The following is a 21299-nucleotide window of genomic DNA, read 5'->3' as shown; positions in this document are numbered from 1 at the left end:
CAGTAGATCGAACTTTTAAATGTTCGAAGCCCATATGGCCGAGACCACAACAGTGAACATTTAAAAGTTCAAAAACTGAAGTAGAAACAAAAAAAAAAGAAAAGAAAAACAAAACAAAAGGAGGGCAAGCCCCCTGCAGCCCCCACACCCCCACTACTTAAATATACCAACTCTGAGATTGCACTACATTGCGGAAAAGTGAAATCTTCCAGTTCCGCACTGTACAGAGATCTCCATTCAGTCCATTCGAACTTTTAAAAGTTTGATCATATGGTCTCGGCCATATGAGGTTCGAACTTTTAAAGGTTCGATCTATTGAAGGGGGCCCATATATATATATTTATATATATATATATATATATATATATATATATATATATATATATATATATATATATGTGGTTCCCATTCAGAAGCCTGAAACATCATAAGCCTGAAAATCAAAATCCTGAAACCAAAAGCTTGAAAATTCAGAATCCTGAAAACTCAAAATCCTGAAAGCCCAAAATCCTGAAACTCAAAATCCTGAAAACACAAAATAGACATACTGATGTCATTGTGGCTTTGCTATTGTTAGCCCTGTGGTGTTAGGTCATGCGTTGGGGTCAGGTAAGTGTGCGGTTGGTTTTATTTTAGGGTTAGGGGCGGTTTAAGTGAGTTAGGGTTAGGGCGCGGGTTAGGCATGTATGCAATAGTGACAAATATTGGGGTTAGGGGCAGTTTAAGTGAGTTAGGGTTAGGGCACGGGTCAGGTGAGTGTGCGATAGTGACGGACCTTAGGGTTAGGGTTAGGGTCAGGGTCAGTTGGTAGATATTAGTGTCTTTATAGTGACATATTAGCATTATTTGTGTTTTCAGGATTTTGAGTTTCAGGATTTTGGTCTTTCAGGATTTTGGGCTTTCAGGATTTTGAGTTTTCAGGATTCTGAATTTTCAGGCTTTTGGTTTCAGGATTTTGATTTTCAGGCTTATGATGTTTCAGGCTTCTGAATGGGAACCATATATATATATATATATATATATATATATATATATATATATATATATATATATATATATATATCAAAATTAGCAAAACATTTCTCTAGAGATGCAATATCCTAAAACGCAGTGCATTTAAATGTATATAGATATATAGGTTCATAGGTTACTACTAAGCTAACTGCCCTTGTGAGACATTTTAAGCCTAGCCAATTATCCCTTGTGAGACTCAAGCCTTGCACTTTGTGTTTGTAAGACAAACACCTTAACCATTAGGCCACCCTCCCAACCCTGAATGTTAAAAAAAATTGAATGGTAAGTGATTGAGCATAAAAGGTCAATCAGTAGCTGATAAAAAAAATACTCTTTACCAAGGCCATCCACTTCTATAACATTCATATTCCTGTCTTGTAAATCTGAAACTGAAGATTGTAATAACATTATCCACTACTTGCCTGTCACATCAGATTTACGTGGGATCTCTTGCATTGCTACATGGATCCATTCCTCTTTATTCTTAACATCACCTTTTCTATTTGTAAAACAAGCACTTCTCCATTATTCACAAAATGTGTTAATACCCCAGCTTCAATTTGTCCAGTCCTGATCATTATGTTCCATACTTCTATGTTTTGGATTGCTGAAAACCTTATACTTAAATGATCACAATAACTTGTCTATGGTCTCCACTCCATTTTTACATTAGATAGAAACTACTCAGCTGGATTTAAGTACCACAAATTAATATCATACCTATTAGTGAACCTTCACAATTTGTTAGTGCTTCCTTACAATTTTCTTATATATACTCAGCCTGTCAGGCAATCCAGTGCTTGGCATGTTGCCATATACTTAATGCTGAATTCCGCATTCTTTTGTCCTCCATTACTCCTAACCAAATATTAATATTTTAGACATGCCATATTTATGAAATCTGCCTATTTAAGAAGAATGATCCTACAGCATATGTTGCTATTACAATATCATAAATCTTCCATCTGCATTTATATAGTCCACATATATCTAAACGTAACATTAACCAGATACTCTTGAAGTCTCAGCTGATCTCAAGTCCTCTCCAAAGGAGGTACCCTCCTCACTAGAATACTCAGCCATGCATAACCACTCAGTCACTTAACCAGAGAGTGCTCTGGGGCAAATAGGAATTTGAGCTAGGCTCCTTAATGGTCTCCCAGACTGCAGGCCTAGTAACTACCTTTGAGCCTTTAAACTTTGATTCATAAAGATGACCTTATTACTAGTAATGCTGAAAATGTAATACCTATCATTGTAGATTTCTGGAATTTGTTTTACCCATTATCAAATTAAATTGCTGCCCAAGGGCATCAATAACATATTTATGTTCTTCAAATAGAATATGAAAAAATGGAGAGGATGGAGAATTTCTTTACATCATTGAATAAGACTTAATTAATACCAGTGCACACTTTGCACTGATCTCATCTATTTCCTCTTGTGCATTTCTATATATCCTTTTTCACACTCATTAGGACACTACATCATTACTGATGGAAATGAATTGTAAACTTTTGCTCATTGCTTTAAGTAAAGAAGGAAAACATATCTGCAACAGTAGTAATACCTTAATTAAAGCAATGCAATACACACTCCTTGTGTTCCTCAGTAAGTTCCCCATTTATGTCTAGAACTTTCAGTCTTGCATGTTGAGGAAATATATTTATAAATCTTATATCTCTTATGAGCCTTTTTAACACTTTGATGGAAGAAACATATTTCTCCATTGCTTTCATTACCCAAAACAGAGTTCTGTTCTCTGTCAACTTATCACTCAACAAATACACACTGTCACAGATCAACTACTTATTCATTTCAGTCATCTAGATAAATAAGTCCTCTCCAGCCATTGTCTGCCACTCAGTGAATATAGGTTAATTCCCCCCTCTTCTTTCCTCATCAACTTGTTCTTCCTATTCAACTTCTACTTCCACAGAACTTGCAAAATCAATCATCTTGGGAGAGCTAAATTAACCCTTTTCTTCAACAGCATTATCAGTAGTTTAGGTAGTTCTTTCTGCTTAGCAGTTGTGAACTTTGCACTACTGAACACTTAGAAGTACTCTGCTGAGAACCCTTTTAAAACTGGAGTGACAGTCAAATTATAGATAACTTTTACTTTCCTGCAGTCCTTAATTGCCTTTATAAATTATAATCTCTGTTGCAGTGCGACTTAAAAAATATCCTTACTTGTAAGAACAAAGCAGAATAAACCTCCAGTAAACCACCACGGCGATAGTCTTGTATAAACAGCAAAATCCAATGCGAGCTAATAAGTAAAAATTTTAAAATTTATTGAGCCGTACTGAAATAATAAAATGGTCTAGAAGTCCTGACAAAGTAGTCCTTACAAACTGGATAAGCGCTTTCAGCTTCTAGCCTTCATCAGATCGTAAAGTTTTAGGACTAACATTTGCAATTTTATAAAAGAAAACAACCAATGAAATCTCAACATTAAGAATAATTTGCATCTTAGCTTCATTAATTCGCATTTTCAATTGGTTATAATATATCTAATCAACTTGTAGAAAAGACTACTTGTAGCCTATCACAGAGATTCAAAGTGATTCTAAGTTTTAAATTTTGGCGCCAAATTTATGCTAAAACAGTTGTTTGTTCCGTTCTTTGCATTGGCTATGCAAGCACAATGCATCCATTGGAACACCCACTCAATTTCTGCGGTTTGGCAATGCAATGGTCATATACTATATTTCCAATGATCAATCAATCATGAAAAGTCATAAAATACCAATACAGCATGTAAATCCCATGTGTTGATCATCCTTTAATGTTAAATGAAAATATATAATATACGCTACTCAAAAGTAAACATAACCATACTTCGGTTCTTTCAAAATCAGGAAAGCAGCTAGATCTAACAGCAACAAATATCCAATGTCTGTCACATCACTTCGGTCAATGCTCATATATGAAAAATAAAAGTAAAAATAAAATGTGAATAGGTGACAAAAAAATGTTATATCTATACCTAACAACGTGCGCTCATCCACATGATTTGCGGGGTCAACGCGTATCATGCTGCTACACTCTTTGTCATTTTAAGTAATGGCAAAGGCATAAACCAACTGTGATCATAAAATAATAAAATAATTTTCCTATATTCATTATTGCGCCTCTCTCAGATTCTCACTATAATCACATTAATCACAAAGCATTATGAGACATAATCCTTCCAAATCAAGCATAGTGAGCAAATCCATCATATTGAGCACTGAATGAGTACTTTATGTTGCTGCTACCACCCTCAATCACCTCATACTACTGATCCGGCCAGTCTGAACTCTGTTGTTTGATCACGCACGTTCTTTTGAACGCTGAAGGAAATACAAACCACTTTTTACCAGCATCTACCATTCTCACTGTCCAACACTTACATTTAAGACAGTTTTTGGCTTCTTCCAGAGCTACCACCCTTAATCCCCTAATTACCTGCCCAATCCTAGCGCAGTTGTTCGCGCGCGTTCTTCTGAACGCTGAAAGATCCTACAAAACTGTTTGCAATAGCAACTACCTTCCTCACCTTTCTGTACTTTATTTTAGTCATTTTTAGCCTTTTTCAAAGCTGAACTCTGTTGTTTGTTCGTGCGCATTCCTTTGAACGCTGAAGAAACTACAAACCACTTTTCTATACTTTATTATAGACAATTTAGCCTTTTCAAAGCCGAACTCTGTTTGTTCGCGTGCGTTCCTTTGAATGCTGAAGGAACTACTAACCACTTTTAACCAGCGACTACCATCCTCACTGTCCAACACTTATTTTTAAGACAGTTTTGGATTCTTCCAGAGCTACCACCCTTAATCCCATAATTACCTGGCCAATCCTAGCGCTGTTGTTCGCACGCGTTCTTCTGAATGCTGAAAGAACCTACAAACCTGTTTGTAATAACAACTACCTTCCTCACCTTTCTATACTTTATTTTTAGTCATTTTTAGCCTTTTCCAAAGCTATTCTCTTGCACGCTATTTATTACCACTTTTTGTATGGGATCGTGCAAGGCAACCTACTACTATCAACACTTAGTGGTTGGCGACCAAGTAAAGACATTTAGCCTGTTGTCTTTCCTGCATAGGTTAATGCATCTCCCTGCTTGCTAGTCCTGTCTCCTCGGTCTACCTTCCTGTAGCTCACTGCCACTACCAAGAGCTAACATATATTAAACCTACTTTCAGGCATACTAAGCTTTGCATTTACTTGCCTTTTGTCTTTAATATGCCACCTGGGTCTCATATTATACAGAGTTTAGGTGCAACCACATAGACTGCCTCCCCAATGGGTAAACTATCTTTTCTTCACAAATAGAGTAAAATCCCAAACTCCCAGTGTTTCTACATTCAGAATATACTGCTGTTTGCTCTTCACTATAGAAGGGCTAATGATTTGAAACTACCTAGTGGTCCTACTTTTTTAAGACTTTGTGTGTCTGAGAACTTATAGCTTAGACTATCACAAATTGGTATTACAAGCTGTGGTTTTTAGATATTATGTTTTAGATTTTATAGCTTAGACTATCACAAATTGGTATTACAAGCTTTGGCTTTTAGATATGATGTTTTCTCTTTTATAATCTGAAATTGCTGTTTAGGTAAAGTTCCATGTGTCTTTTAGATGTACATTTATTGTCTATTTGCATTGAATGTGTTAGAGTATGTCTAATTGCACTGCTGCCCAACTGACTCTTCTAGTCTGTGGTTATTGTAGCATTAACTTCTACCAGTCTTGAAGATGTTTTGCATGTACTGTGTATCACTATAAATGGTGCTTAACTGCTCCTGCCTTTATTAGTACATGGGCTTATATTGCTCTGTTTCCTTAACACTTTCTCTCTACTTCCCTTCAAGCCTGCAACCCTCCTGCTAGTGAACCCCCCCCCCAGCTTCCGTGTCCTGCTGTCTGACTGAAGACCTGAGGTATCCTAGTCATCAGCAAATTTTCTGTTACCTCCTCCCAGTGCAGGAGTCAGAGCCTTGTCCTCCATAAACTGTATTGCCTTTGAGAAACAGGAATATTTATTTGGAAGTATGTGTACATTACGTCTTATATCTTAACTGCACAATATCCTGTCTCTGTTTTGTGTAAGCAAACGCTGCCTGCCAGGACAACCAGCAGCTATAGCCATGTATACTACATCCCCTATACTCCCAAACTAGCCTCCGTGTTGTTACACTCCCTCCTCCTTTTATCCACTTATTTCTATTTTTCTTCTCTATTCTCCTATTTCCCCCACTATTACTCGTTCTACTTTTGAATTAGCATTATTTGATAGTACCTAGAGTGGCCACTTGAGGGCAGTAGTGCCCTTAAACTTCCCATTTCTTACCTGCATTCTAGCCTGGGTTATTAAACTAGATTCTGACTCTTTTTGCCTCACCTACATTACCTGTCCCTTTGCCACTACTTTTTACCCTTTTTTCAGCTCTCTACTCCCCTACTTCATAGTCCCTTACAGCCTAGATACCTTACTTGACCTCACCTCCCTACCTCTCTGATTGTTTTTCCTTTGCACTTGTCTTCTTGGCTCTGTTCTCTATAAATCTAATCTCCAAATTTCCCCCTTTAATGTGCTTCCATCATTAGACACCAAATCTGAAATCCTAACTACCAAACTCCAAATCAACAACTCCAAATCTATCTAACTTGCATGTATCTCCCCAGGTAATAATACCAATACTCTTGAAAACTTACTTGGTTACCTCTCTACCCAACTACCCCAGGAGACCATTGTACTGGGTGACTTTAACATCGACTGGTCCACCTGCAGTTCCCCTAACCCTACTAACCACATAAACCTCTTTGGATTCTCACAATTAATAACACTCCTACTAGAATCCACAAACCTAGCAGTAAGGAAACTACTCTGGACTGGATCCTTATTAATGGCCACCCTGAAACCTATACTCCAGGAACCTTTCCCGATGATATCAGCGACCATATGCTTACCTACATTATTAGACAAAAAGTCCATATCCAAACTACCCATAATCTCAAAACCTGCCGCTTAAAAAAAATTCTTTAATCCAGACAGCTTCCTAAACGAACTGCAAGCATGTGACTGGTCACCACTGACCAATCTTGAACTTGATAAGGCTGTGACCTACTTTAAGACTAACTTTCTTCAAATCCTAGATTGCCATGCACCTTATCGCTCTACTAGAATAAGAACCAAATCTGCCCCATGGCTCACAAAACAAACTAGGTAAAAGATACTCCTCAGAAATAAAATCTGGGCTAAATGGAGAGCTATCAAATGTCCATCAGATCACCTCCACCTTAAACAGTTAAGAAATGCCACCAAAAAGGATATTCTTAGAGACAAAAAAGACTTCTACTTTCACCTCCAACAAACCAGTCAACAAACTCCACAAAAATTTTGGTCAAGGATAAACAAACTTCTTCAGCCAAGTCACTCTACTACTCCAGCCCCAGCCGGTTTCAACCATAATAACTCCAACCAGATCTCTGATGCCTTTAATAACTACTTTACAGAAGCCATTGAAACCCTAGCCAATTCTTTACCTCCCTTTACTGCTTCGTAATTTAATACCTACATACAAAACCAAAAACAATTTCCCTGTAGATGGAATCAAGATGCTAGGAATCCGTATTGAATTAAAGAATATATTTTGTCTTTATTAAATTTTGTTAAGCGCTTTCATCTAACCATATCTAGACTTCTTCAGAACAAATGACTGCCCTTTGGCTAACAATATATATAAATTTCTTAATCAACTAATTGAATAGTTAATTAGTCCATTTCAGAACATTTTAAAGTGCCAGTGCAGTAAAAGCATCCTATTCATTATTACCATTTAAAAAAATACTGCTCACTCCAGTTAAAACCACATATTGTATTAACCATTAAAAACATTTGCACATGTTTGTAAAATTTATTATTCATATATTTTATATATATAAAAAATGCATGTATGTATGTATGTATATTGAAAGTAAAAAAGTGTGTATTTACATAAAAATAACATTACTATTAATGTTACATTACTATTGCATCAAGAAGAAAGATGTTAAAAATGCCCTGTGGAGGCATCTGCAAGAAAGTATTAGTTGTAAATTGTTTTATTTTGCCATATTAGATATAGCCTCAGTGAACCCCAGGGGAGGAAATGTAAGGAAAAAACTGGGAGAGTTAGAGACTAGATGGCAAATAAAATTGAATGCATCTACTCCACCAGGACTAAATGATCATATTTCTGTGAAGCCTATTTTGGCTAATAATGTTTAGGTTGGTAGAATGGGTATTCAATTATAAGGGATATTTTAGAGCTTTGATTAGTGGCCAATTTGTTCAGAGTCTGACACTTTTAGTAAGGGTCATGGATTTATTTACACAAGTTCCACCAGTACAATAGGCACACATTCATAGAAATCAATGTTATTTTTATATAAATACACACTTTTTTACTTTCAATATACATACATACATACATGCATTTTTTTATATATAAAATATATGAATAATAAATTTTACAAACATGTGCAAATGTTTTTAATGGTTAATACAATATGTGGTTTTAACTGGAGTGAGCAGTATTTTTTTAAATGGTAATAATGAATAGGATGCTTTTACTGCACTGGCACTTTAAAATGTTCTGAAATGGACTAATTAACTATTCAATTAGTTGATTAAGAAATGTATATATATTGTTAGCCAAAGGGCAGTCATTTGTTCTGAAGAAGTCTAGATATGGTTAGATGAAAGCGCTTAACAAAATTTAATAAAGACGAAATATATTCTTTAATTCAATACGGATTCCTAGCATCTTGATTCCATCTACAGGGAAATTGTTTTTGATTTTGTATGTAATTGTGGACTGTTTCCCTTTTACTGGTAATTTAATACCTCCAAGACTTTATCTCCTACCTTTCACATACAACCTGTACCTACATCTCTCATCTGTAAGTTACTTCAAAAATTGAAACCTTGCACCCCTTCTGCTGACCGTCTCCCATCTGAATACCTACAAATTGCTGCAAAAGCCATAGACTATTCCATCTCTATCCTTATTAACAGAACTATCTCAGAAGGCAAAATCCCTACTATAGGGAAAGTATCCCACATCATCCCTCTACATAAAAGTGGATCTTCTATTGAACTTTCTAACTTTCAACCTATTGCCTTACTCTCCCCATTAGCTAAGATAATGGAAAAATGTATTCACAAACAACTACTTAACCACCTACTACAAAATAACCTACTAGCAAACTGCCAACATGGCTTTAGACCATTCCATAGCACAACAACTGCCCTCTTATCCTTCACCGACTCTATAGATAAAAATCGTAACAATAACTCTTTTTCCTCTGCACTATTTATTGACCTGTCAAAAGCCTTTGATATGGTTAACCATAACTTACTTCTAGACAAACTAAAGACCCATTCTCTCGATCCACAAGCAATACAATGGTTTAGGTCTTTTCTGGAAAATAGACAGCAAGCAGTACTTTGGCATAACAATCTGTCTTCATTATTTCCAGTAAATATTGAAGTACCCCAAGGCTCTATCTTAGGTCCCCTTCTTTTTTCCTTATTTATTAACAATCTACAATCTACACATGAACATACATCAAGCCACCTGCATTCAATACGCAGATGACTCCACCTTAATCTGTACAGCCAAGAATATAGCCTCTCTCCAGTCCCTCACCCAAACTGTTTTTCGTAATGTTGAAAACTGGTTTATGCAACACTGCCACCTCCTAAATCCCAAAAAAACAAAGCTACTGATTTTTACCCAACTCATAAATCACCTAATCCTTTCTTCTCTGTAACCTCTAACAATGGTACCAACATGACCCCAGATACTACAGCCTGCCTACTAGGTGTAACAATTGATAATCGTCTCAGCTATGATGACCACATCAACTCCACCATAAAGTCTGTTAACAAAAAACTTGGTACCCTCTATAGAATTAAACCCTTCCTTACCCCTTCTGCAAGGAAAACTATTGCCCAGACCCACCTCATTTCCACCCTTTTCTATGCCTCTGATATACATACTAACCTATCTAAAAACAACCTCTCTAAACTCTCCACCTGTTATAATAGCATAGCTAGATTCATCACATGCTCCCCCTTTAAAACTCACCACTTTCTCAACCTCAAACAACTTGAATGGCTAGAATTGCAGAACCATATACTCTGTCAACAATTACTTATTACTCAAAAGATCCCATACCACCCCAACAACACCTCTATCCACACTAATCTAATTACACCATATAAAAATCTAGCTACACTATGCTCTGCTAATAAGCTTTTAGTTTCCTCAATTAAATCTAACAACAAAGCTGGTGATTCATTTTTCCCAAACACAGCAGGTAAAAACTGGAATCAGCTTCCTTCTGAATTATCAACCCTTGCTTCTACTTCTCTATTTAAAAAATATCTTAAAGAACATTTGAAAACTCATTGGCTTTGTCCATGTGCTAACCTAGACTGATATCTTTTTCCCCTTCCTGCTCTTACCCCCATCCCTACTCCTCTAACCTATGCCCCCAAATCTAGTTACTACTCTTTTCTTCGTAGCATGAGGATAAAATATAAGGGCTTTTCTCTCTTAATTGGGTCTTGCTCATACCTACTATTGTGTTTAGTATAATTTTTCAGTATAATTTTTACTATAATTTTTATAGTTTATAATTTTATAATTATAATTTTTCTTTTAACCAATGCTGCCTCTGTATTGTGATTTTACATGTCTTTTTTATATATTGTTAACTTTGGCACAGTTCATGCTTGGAGCTTTTCTCCCCAGGCCTCTACTGAAAATGGACATATATCCAGTTAGACTAGCCCAATCAACAAATGTCAAATAAAATAAAATAATAAATAAAATAAATCAAATTCAAAAATTCTTCAACAAAATCAAGCAAAAAACTAAAACATCATTTGTTTTTTGCAATTCCTAAGTAATGGAGATAAAAACATAAACATAAGAAACTAAAGACAGCATGGTTCACTTGCGAAAAGAACTATCCACTATTGGCGTTCTCAACTAATGACAGCCAATAGTATGGTCAAAAACCTATATGGAACCAATCAATACATTAATAGGAAAGCAAATGTTTCATGCTATCTAGAGATAAAATTATTATCTCTTAGTCAGTCCTTTCACATAGTGAATCCGCTTAACAATGTTCTTTTTTGGGTCAATCATTTGTAAAATTAAGATAAAAAATACATAGTATTTTGATTGTTCTTAAGGTGAAGCTGACATTGAAATAACAATGTGTAATGTCACTATAGAGATGGGCAGTATATGTATATGTCCACAATTTGATGACAAATTTTCGAAGAAGCACATATATAGAAAATACGAAAATTGTGAAGACGGATGAAATAATGATAATATAGAGAAAAATAATATAGAAAATATGTAAAATATGTGAATATTGTAAGAAGGGTATATGTATGGTGAAATAAGAAAGAAGAATGATGTATCTTAATGTTTCTTGGAAAAAATGGTGTTTCTTCTAGTTTTTAACACAGGTTTCCGTGGGACTATGGTGTTTAGCCCTGGTGAGCAATTTGCTCTCATATTAGTTATCCAGCATAATTCACTAAGTTCAGTTCAATTCTAAATGTTTCCTCCTCTGTTGGTCTGAATAACAACTTCAATTGCTTTAAAAAGGAAACAGTGAGTTGGATTGTTGACCATATGTATAGCAAGTGCATTATTTATTTCCTTTTGTCGTATGTCTCTTAAATGGCATAGTATACGATCTTTAAAACACTGATCGGTCTTTCCAATATAGAAAGCATTACAGTAACGGCATGTGGCCAGATATATTATGTGTGCTGTATTGCAATCTGCATAGACATCAAATTGATATTGTTTATTCATATGGGGGGAAACAAATGTATTAGAACTGTCAATAAATGGGCAGGCTTTGCATCTTTGGCATTTAAAAGTGCCTTTTCTATCTGAGCATATTGCTTGTGATGTGAAGCTATCTTTTTGCATAAAAGCCTTTTTATATTTTTCTTGCTTTTATATTGAAATTTTGGTTTATCCCCTATCACCTTTTTGATTTTTTTCAACCATTGTTAATATAGCCCAATGCTTTCTTACGATTTCACAAATTTGCTTGTTGTCAGAGCTATAAGTCAACAAGCATTTCAACTGTGTAGGTTGATTGTTGGTAGCAGTGGCTTCTTGTTGTGATAAGGTGGTCTTTTTTGAAAAATAGGGGCGTCCTTTACCTTTTCTTATTTCCTGAAAATTTTGTTTAAAAGAAAGGTTACTTTCTGGATAAGATCTTTCCTTTAAATATTTTTTTGTATTTTATTTTGTTCTTCTATAAATTCTTCATCATTGGTACATAATCTTGAAGCTCTCAGGACCTGATTCTCGTAGATGTTTGTAAGAACAGGTCATCCTTTCTCAGGGCATCTCTTTCTTGGGCTGTCACTATTGCAAAAAAACTTATTGATTTTAATACAATGGCACAAACTGTACTAAAATTAGTTATTCTTGGTTCACCATATATTTGCCCAGGTGAGGTTAACAGCAAATGGCAAGTTCTAATTATTATTGTGGTACACAGCCCAGAGTACCTTCTTTTGTTTTAAAGGAGAACTGCACCCACAGACTCAAAAAAATATTTATTTCATAGGTTGGTACTAGGCTATCAGCCCTAGGGCCTATACAAGCCTAGCCATAACAATTCCCTGGCTATTTCTTCCCACATTATTTACTTCCCTGGACCCCGTCTAGCAGGGCAACTGATGTGATCCCCGGGGTGAATTTCCTATCTCCCATCCAATCATCAAGGTTCGTTTTGAAGAGGGCCAAAGAGGCACTCTGCTTGACATGTATGGGTAGTCTATTCCAGAGTCAGGGGAGTCTCTGGGTCAGGAACCTATCCCTCCAGCATGTTTTGTTCATTGTGATGACAAGGTTTAGATCTCTGGAGCGTGTCTCTGAGGGATTGGGATTTCTTTAAGTGTAGCATGTCCAACAGCTCTGAGTTTGACATGGCCTTGTATGTTAAGCAGAGATCGCCTCTGAGTAGACAATATGTGACAGAGTATAGGTGGAGTTTTTTTAGATGGTCAGCATAGGGCATCTGCTTTAGGCCTATGATTCATTTAGTGAGGTATTTATGCAGCCTTTCCAGTTGTTGCAGATGTCTTGAGAGGTACATACCAAATGGGGCATTGTATTCTATAATGGGTCTAATGAGGGATGAGTACAGTGGGACAATGACCTCCTTTTTTCTGGATGAAAAGCCCTTAGTGAAGAGGTGTGCCACATAGAAAGATTTCCTGACTATTGTGGTGATGTGGTTATTGAAGGTGAGACCACTGTCCACCTGCGTCCTTTAGTCTCTTATCACACTTTCGGTGTTTGGTGTACTGCTACCTATGTGGTAATTCATGGGTACATGTTTTTTTCCCAAAGGGGATAACTATACATTTCTTGGCATTAAGCTTGAGCCCATGGCTCTGGTAGCAAGCATCTGTTTCTGTAAGGCCCTTTTGTAGAATATCCACATCATTTGGGGATTCAATAATGGCTCCCAGTTTCAAGTCATCTGAGAACTGTGTTAGCCAGAGTCCCTTAGTGTTGGCCTGTACTTCAGAGAAGTAGATGCCAAACAAGAGCAGTCCCAGGACTGAACCTTGAGATACTCCACTTGTCACTTGTCTGGAGCTGGATTTGGAGTTGGCTACTTTTACTGTGTGGGTTCTGTCAGTAAGTCAGTTGGCAACCCATTGAGTGACATAGGGATTAATGCCCAGCTTAGTAAGTTTATTTATGATTCCAGAGTGGGGGATGGTGTTGAAGGCCTTGGCAAGGTCCAGATAGGCTGTGTGGACTACCTTACCCTTGTCCACGGCTCTGGAGACTGATTTTTAGAAGTCAATCAAGTTCAGGAGACAAGATTGGCCCTTCATGAACCCAAACTGCATGGGTTTAAAGATTACCAGTGTCTTTGTTTATAAGTTCCATGATAATATGTTCCATGGCCTTGCATATCAGGCTCATCAGACTGATGAGGCGGTAGTTCCTGGGATCCAAGATGGATCCCCCCTTGTGGAGTAGGATAACTGTAGCTGTGTGCCACTCAGTGGGCATGAAGCCTGAGGTGAGGCTATGATTAAACATGACACTTAGGTGAGGTGCCAGTTCATTTTTCAGTTTATGTAGTACACAGCCTGGTATGTCGTCTGGTCCCATGGATGCTGTATTCTTAGCTTTGAAGAGTGTGTGTTTTACCTGTGTGGCCATTATTACTGGAATTTGGCAATCTTTCGGTATTGAGATGGGCCCTTTAGGGGTGAGAGGGGGAGCAGTTTGCACTGAATCGATCTGCCAGGATATTGGCAATATCCTTGAGATCAGTATATTTAATGCCATTCTGTTGTAGCTCAGAGCAGATCTGAGCATTGCCATTTAGATTTTTGACATAGCTATAGAATGCCTTGCGGTTGTCTTTGGAATCTTTGGCAATTTTATTTTCATAACTAGCTTTGGAGGATTTTATGAGGAATCTCAGTTTTTTACTGAGGCTGATAAGGGAGTTTTTGCATCCTGGGATTTTCCTCTTTTCTGCAACAGTTTCTTCCTTTTGTTGTAAAGTTTGTTTATGGCAAGGGCCCACCAGATTGGCTTCCTTTTTTTGGAGGAGAGCGTGTTGGTTCTATTGGGGATGGCACAATTCATGCACGAGTGGATGTGCTCGTACAGTGCCTTAGTGTAGGATTCAGCAGTCAGACTTTCAGTTCCTGTCTGCATGGGTGTCATGAAGTTTGTCACTTCTGACTTGAGTAGCATGAAGTTGGCTTTGGAGAAGTTTTTTATGAGGTTTCCTTACTGGGGTGGGGGTGGGGATGGGATGTGGATGTCAAGGGTGATTAGCTTATGGTCAGACCTGACCAACGAGGGGGTGACCATAGGTGTGGAGTATCGATTTCCCATGTTCGTAATGACCAGGTCTAGGATATTGGAGCCCCTGGTGGGACTAAGGAATAGTTGATCCAGGGCATTGGAATTTATGAATTCCAAGAACAGTTGGGCAAAGGTGTCGGTACACGAGTAGTTTTCCCAATTAATGGCAGAGTAGTTGAAATCACCCAGTATTAGGGTGTTTGGTTGTATCTTAATATTTTCCAGTATGTTTAGAAAGGTGTAGTGAGAATCTTGGGGCATGTGGGGGATCTGTAGCAAGCTACAATTTGGATTGCAGTCTTACCTAGTGTTAGTTGCACCTGGAGAATTTCAGATGCATTGTGTTGGACAACTAACCTGGTGTTGTGAATATCCTTGGTGAATATGGACACTCCTCCATCTTTAGTGTTTCGGTCCTGGTTTGGTGGCCAAAAAATGTGGTAAGAGTTGTAGCCTGGTATTGCAGGGGTGCTCTCTGCAGCCTTGAACCAGGTCTCATTTACTGCATAGATATCAATGCTCTCCATTTTTAGGAGTGTCTCGAGAAAGTGCATTTTGAGGTTTGGTGTTTCCTACATTTTAACACCACTTTGGGACTATTTACAGGTTTTTAAATATTTTATATGCAATTTCTAAGTCTGACCACATGAGATCTGGCATCTTGAAATAATTCTGATTGTTTAGTCTGTCCAATCATGCAGTGCTTGTCTGTAAAAAATTATGTCATGTATGCCTATTTCTTCCTGAAGCTCCTGTCACTGCATTGATTTTACATGCATACACTGCTGTCTTTCAGTCAGTTAGATTTAAGTAACATTTCATGCCATTCAGTGACTACTTAAAACACAAACAGTGCAAATGCCACAGAACAGACTTTCAAAGTGCCTTTTACTGCTGCTTCTTTGTAGAATGGCTAAACTGCAGAGTTTTGTGAAGCCTGACTTATACTACTTTGACTCATCTCCCAACCCCTTCACACCTAACTTCCCTAGCTGTCAACGTTCTAAGGGTAATTTCAGCTTTTACCACCTGTGATTGGCAGCCCACAACAGGAGACTTGGCTCATGTATTGTTTCCTGGTTCTAGCCTTTACTTTCTGTATGGGTAGGGAAAGGACCAGGCAGCTGTGACATCACAACATGGGTGGGTTTTTAGGAAGGTCATGAAAATGTCAGTTTGGGGAAGGAATTGGCCAGAAAACTACCTGTATTCATAGGTGCTGATGACATCAATGAAATGGAGACTGCAGCAAAACTTTACCAAGGTGGGACAAAAGTTCTTTGGAAGTGAAACCACCACAGTACTGTAAGGTACTGTTCTAGTGGAAAAAAATAGTCGATTTAAAATGTTTTACATGCTGTATTGTTGTTTATTCATAGCAGGGACATTAAATAGGGAGAAAAAGGACTGAGAAGTTGAGTATTTACAGAATCCCATTGTTGTCCTTTAACAAAATTCAAACATTTCACTTCTTCCTTGCCTTCAGGCAAAGCTCACAACCTCAATTGTTTTCTCCTTCTCTTCTCATCCAGTATTGCTTGCTGGAGATCTATGTAAAATAACCTCGTTGCATCAGCTGCCTTGTTGCATACCTCATGTGCATTTTGCTTTACCAGCAATGAAGTATCATATTGTTATCTAATAAAACAAAAACTATCAGCAATGCAAACCTCCAGTCTTCTAGCTTATCCAACTAGCAGACACAATAAAGGTTGTAAACAATGTAAAATCCATTCTATAACAATTCCAACATATTTTATTTATTTTTATTTTATTTATTTTACATTTGTTAACCAGAAAATTCTGACTGGACACAGGTCCTTTTTCAGTGGATGCCCAGGGAGAAAAGATCCAAGTACAGTGTACAACAAAGCAACAAGATAAGATCCAAGTACAATATATAACAAAGAATAGATCAATTAAAACATCAAAAACATTTTGGTTTACAAGTAAAAACTGAGTAATTCATCAACATGTCATACTGTGACTAACTGAATGAAATGGCAAATTAACCAAGCCTCCACAGCTGTAAAATACGAAACCAGCAAGTAATCCAAAAAATCACTTTATTCCAAAAGATAAAACATGTTTAGTGTTTTCATTTAAAACCAGGTTATACTTCCACAGACAACTCAAAGAATTACTTCTTCTTTCAGTGGACACACATTATTATTGACATCCATCTAAAATTAACCTAATATTATTATTAAGAACATAAAATTAACAATAAATATACTAAATAATTTATACATATTGTATGTATAATCTTTGTGTAGTATTATAAAATTAACATATAAAAATATAAAAATAGCCTGATCAATCTATTTTCTTCCTTTGTAAAGCCTTTAGTTTTAAAACGGGTGCTATAGAGCTGCGCTCATTAATTCCTGGCCAGTTGTCAGCCTATAATCACATTTGCCACTTTAACTCCTTAAGCTCTAATTGCACCCCCCCCCCATGGTTTCTTATCCTCAATATTTACATGATCAATAACCACAAAAGAAAAATTATGGTTGTTATTTTCATTGTATACTTTGCTAAAGCGTTGTTCAACCTATTCTTTCTTATAGCATATTCATGTTCGTAAATTCTTTGAGACAAACGTCTCTTTATTTTTCCAATATAAAATACTGAACATGAATTGCACACTGCTTAATAAACAGCCACTTTTGAATTGCAGCTGTATTTACTTTTCAAAAAAACTTAGTGAATCTAAGAAAAAAGTTGTCACCAATATTCACTTTATGACACCAATGACATGCCCCACATCTAGTCATACCTAGATTTAGCTGGAAAGGCATCTGAGCTGCTTGTCTGAAAATTCCCTTAAAGCTCTTGCCTTTTTGATACACTGTTTTAGGTTTTTCGTTCATTTGGGCTCTAATGTAAGGGTCCTCTAACAAGATGGACCAAGTCTTTTCAAAGACGTCCCTTACAATCTTATGATCTTGAGTATAAGTAATGACCAAAGCTTTAGAAAAATCAGGATTACTATGTAGCTCACAATACTGCTCATACTATGAATTAAATACATTATTAGTATTTGGACTGTTAAAATCATAAGTTCTCTTAGAACTATCTAAAATGGGTTTAAAGTGACCATTTAGTCTCTTACTAGAAACTTCCTGAATTAGTGCACCCACTAAACTGATGGGATAATCTCTGTTAATAAACAGTGAATGCAAAGTACTGCATTTATCCAGAAAGTCATCATATCTAGTGACCATCTGGGCTGCCCTCAGAAGTTGCCCTTTGACAACTGATCTTTTTTGGTGCTCCAGATGTGAACTACTGTAATGCAAAAAACAATTAGAATAAGTTTCTTTTCTACTGATGACTGCTGTATAGGTCTCATTAACCACATCCTTCAGTAGATGAATATCCAAATAGTTCATGTACTCAAGACTAATATTACAAGTGACTTGCAAAAATTTCGTTGTACCATTTATATATTTAAGTAATTCATCCAATAACTCTTGTGAACAGTCCATATAATACTAATATCATCCTGAAATATGTGATAGGATTTTAAAAAGTCATTATATTTAGAATTAAATATAAAATTCCTCTCCCAATAGGCCATAACCATATTTGCATATGCTCCCCCACAGGGTGACCCCATAGAGATGCCTCTTTTCTGTAAATAATACTTCTTGTCAAAGGTGACAAAATTATTATTCAGCACCATTTCTAACAATTCCATTATGAGATTAGCTATATCCTGTGCAACTTTATGTTGGATTAACATTTTGTTGACCCATTCTAACCCTATAGTTTGCGGGATCACAGTATAGAGGTCACACACATCTATTGTAACCCAGATGTCATCAAGATCAAACTGGACATCATTTGTGTGTTGTAAAAATGTCCATGAATCCTTGCAAATCTGCATCTCTTTCACCAGAATGTTCTTAAGCTCATGCTCAAAGTATTTAGCACATGCAGAGGTAATGGAATCCCTTCCATCTACTAGAGGCCACATTGGGGGATATTTTATGCTCTTGTGGATTTTAGGGGTTCCAAAAAAGACAGGAATTTTTGGAGAGGTTATATTGAAATAATTATATAAATCTAAATTAATTTGTCTTTCTAAAAATATGTCATTTAATTGGCCATGCATTTTTCTGTAAGCCCAATTCAACTCATTGAGTGAAACTTCTTCATAGGTGTCTATATTCAAAATTTTATTAAGCTTACTGTTATAAATGTGTTGACTCATGATTACTGCCCCTCCCCCTTATCAGGTCTCATAATTCTTACATCCTCAGCTTTCAATTTGTTCAAGATATTTTGCACTTTCTCATTCAAGTTCAATTTATAGTAGTTTGTTCTCTTGTGTAATCTATGTAAACACTTCAAATAATGTTGAAAAATGTTTTCATTGGTGATTAACCTAGGATGCAGGTGGGTTATATATACTACTGATACTATATTTACTTATTTCATTATCTACATTATTTTGATATAACAAACCAAAATTCTATTTCCTTAAAAAAAATTTAAATCAATCATAGTGTTAGTGAAGTCAAAAGGACTAGCTTGCACAAATGTTGTACCTTTAGTTAATAAGTCAGCAACATGCTCATCAATATGCACATCTGAAAAATGATATACTTTAAAATCACCTCGTGTGTTATTCACAATCACATTAGTGTTATTACAATGCTTTTCATTAGTACACAAATGGGAAAGTTGCACAACATTAGTCAAATAAGGGTACATGCCATCAAAGTTTTGCCTATTTATGTCCTCCAGTACTTGTTTTTCGGCCTGGCCCCTTGAAACCCTGCTTGTTGATTACGCATGTTTTGGGGGTTTGTTTTATTTCTTATTCTTTCTGACCTACTTAATTCTAGAAACTCCTGATTATATGGTCAGTTAAACTCTCATTCATCATCCCTTGTATTTATTTCATCATTACTAATATTATCAGTATTATAGGTGAATTTAATTCTCCGTTGCACACTCGATGGTTTTCGGTAAGCTGTCCCATTAGCATATTGGTTTACGTCCCTTTCAATTTTCTCCATCTTTCCTGTTTTTAACTTCACAATTTGTTGGTCTATGCTGTTATAGATCCGTATATTTAGAATTCTCATACAATGCATCATCTCTAATGTCTTTATCTAAAACAGTCAATTCATTAATCAATACATCTATATCTTTCTGGTTATATTTAGCAATTATTTCAGGAAATTCCCTACCACAGTTATCAAACATTTTTAGCAGGTCCATGTGTAAAGGTGAGTTATTGACCAGGCCTGTAGGGTAGCACCAAAAATGCAAATCTTTCAGAATGATTTTCAGCCTGATATATTTTTTCAGGTAGGCATTTTCAAGTTGTAATGTTCTACACTGAATAAGCTTACTATCAAATTCATTAAGTTTATTGTCCATAGATGAACTACCTTGCATTTGTCCTGATGAAAAAGCAAATGCTGACCCGAGCCATTCTTTTATTGCTGGTACTTCCCTTCTAGTTGAAAAACTTCCAGCATTGTTATGTTCTCGGTTTAGTGTGCATGCTCCTCTAGGTCCATTTACTTCCGCATTATGTTAAACATCTATATGTGAACGAATATCAAATCCAATGTCATTATTGTGGAAAGAATAATTGTTTCCTAGGCAAAGTGGCGTAAGATTAAAGGGAGCTCAGCGGAGGCCCAGGGAGAAAAGCTCCAAGTACAGTGTACAACAAAGCAACAAGATAAGATCCAAGTACAATATATAACAAAGAATAGATCAACTAAAACATCAAAAACATTTTGGTTTACAAGTAAAAATCGAGTAATACATCATCAACATGTTATACTGTGATTAACATCATAAGAGAAGGAAGGATTGACAACTGTTAAATAAATGTCATTAGTGGTGAAAGAGACTACTATAGTGAGGGAGGTATGTGGTGTGAATGGTTTTACATTAGGAATTATTAATGTCTTATCATCATTTTCTGGACAGGATGTTGTTTTTTAAACATTTTATGGAAATTTTATATATAGAACCAAACACAGTGGCATAATTTAACAAATAATAATTTACACAAATATCTACATTTATTCTTGCTATATATTACTAAAATTAATTAAACAGCCATACAATGATAATAGAATATGGATTCATATTTATCTATTAATTAGTTCAGATTTATCCTGTATTTATATTCTGTGGTTATTTTGTTTGTTATCTTAACTGTAGAGATTTCTTTGACATAAAACAACAACAGTATTCGTAAATTCTGTAAATGAAGGCATAATCTAATTTTTCCACTAGGATACCATTTCTGAAATGACCTCACTTTCAGTTTCTTATTCCAGAACCACCTCCTTTTTCTTTTATTTGTTTATTTA

This window comes from Protopterus annectens, chromosome 12.part0, assembly GCF_019279795.1.
Source record: "Protopterus annectens isolate FY-2018-M chromosome 12.part0, PAN1.0, whole genome shotgun sequence".
NCBI classification, from domain to species: domain Eukaryota; kingdom Metazoa; phylum Chordata; order Ceratodontiformes; family Protopteridae; genus Protopterus; species Protopterus annectens.
This window is presented reverse-complemented; position numbering follows the sequence as displayed.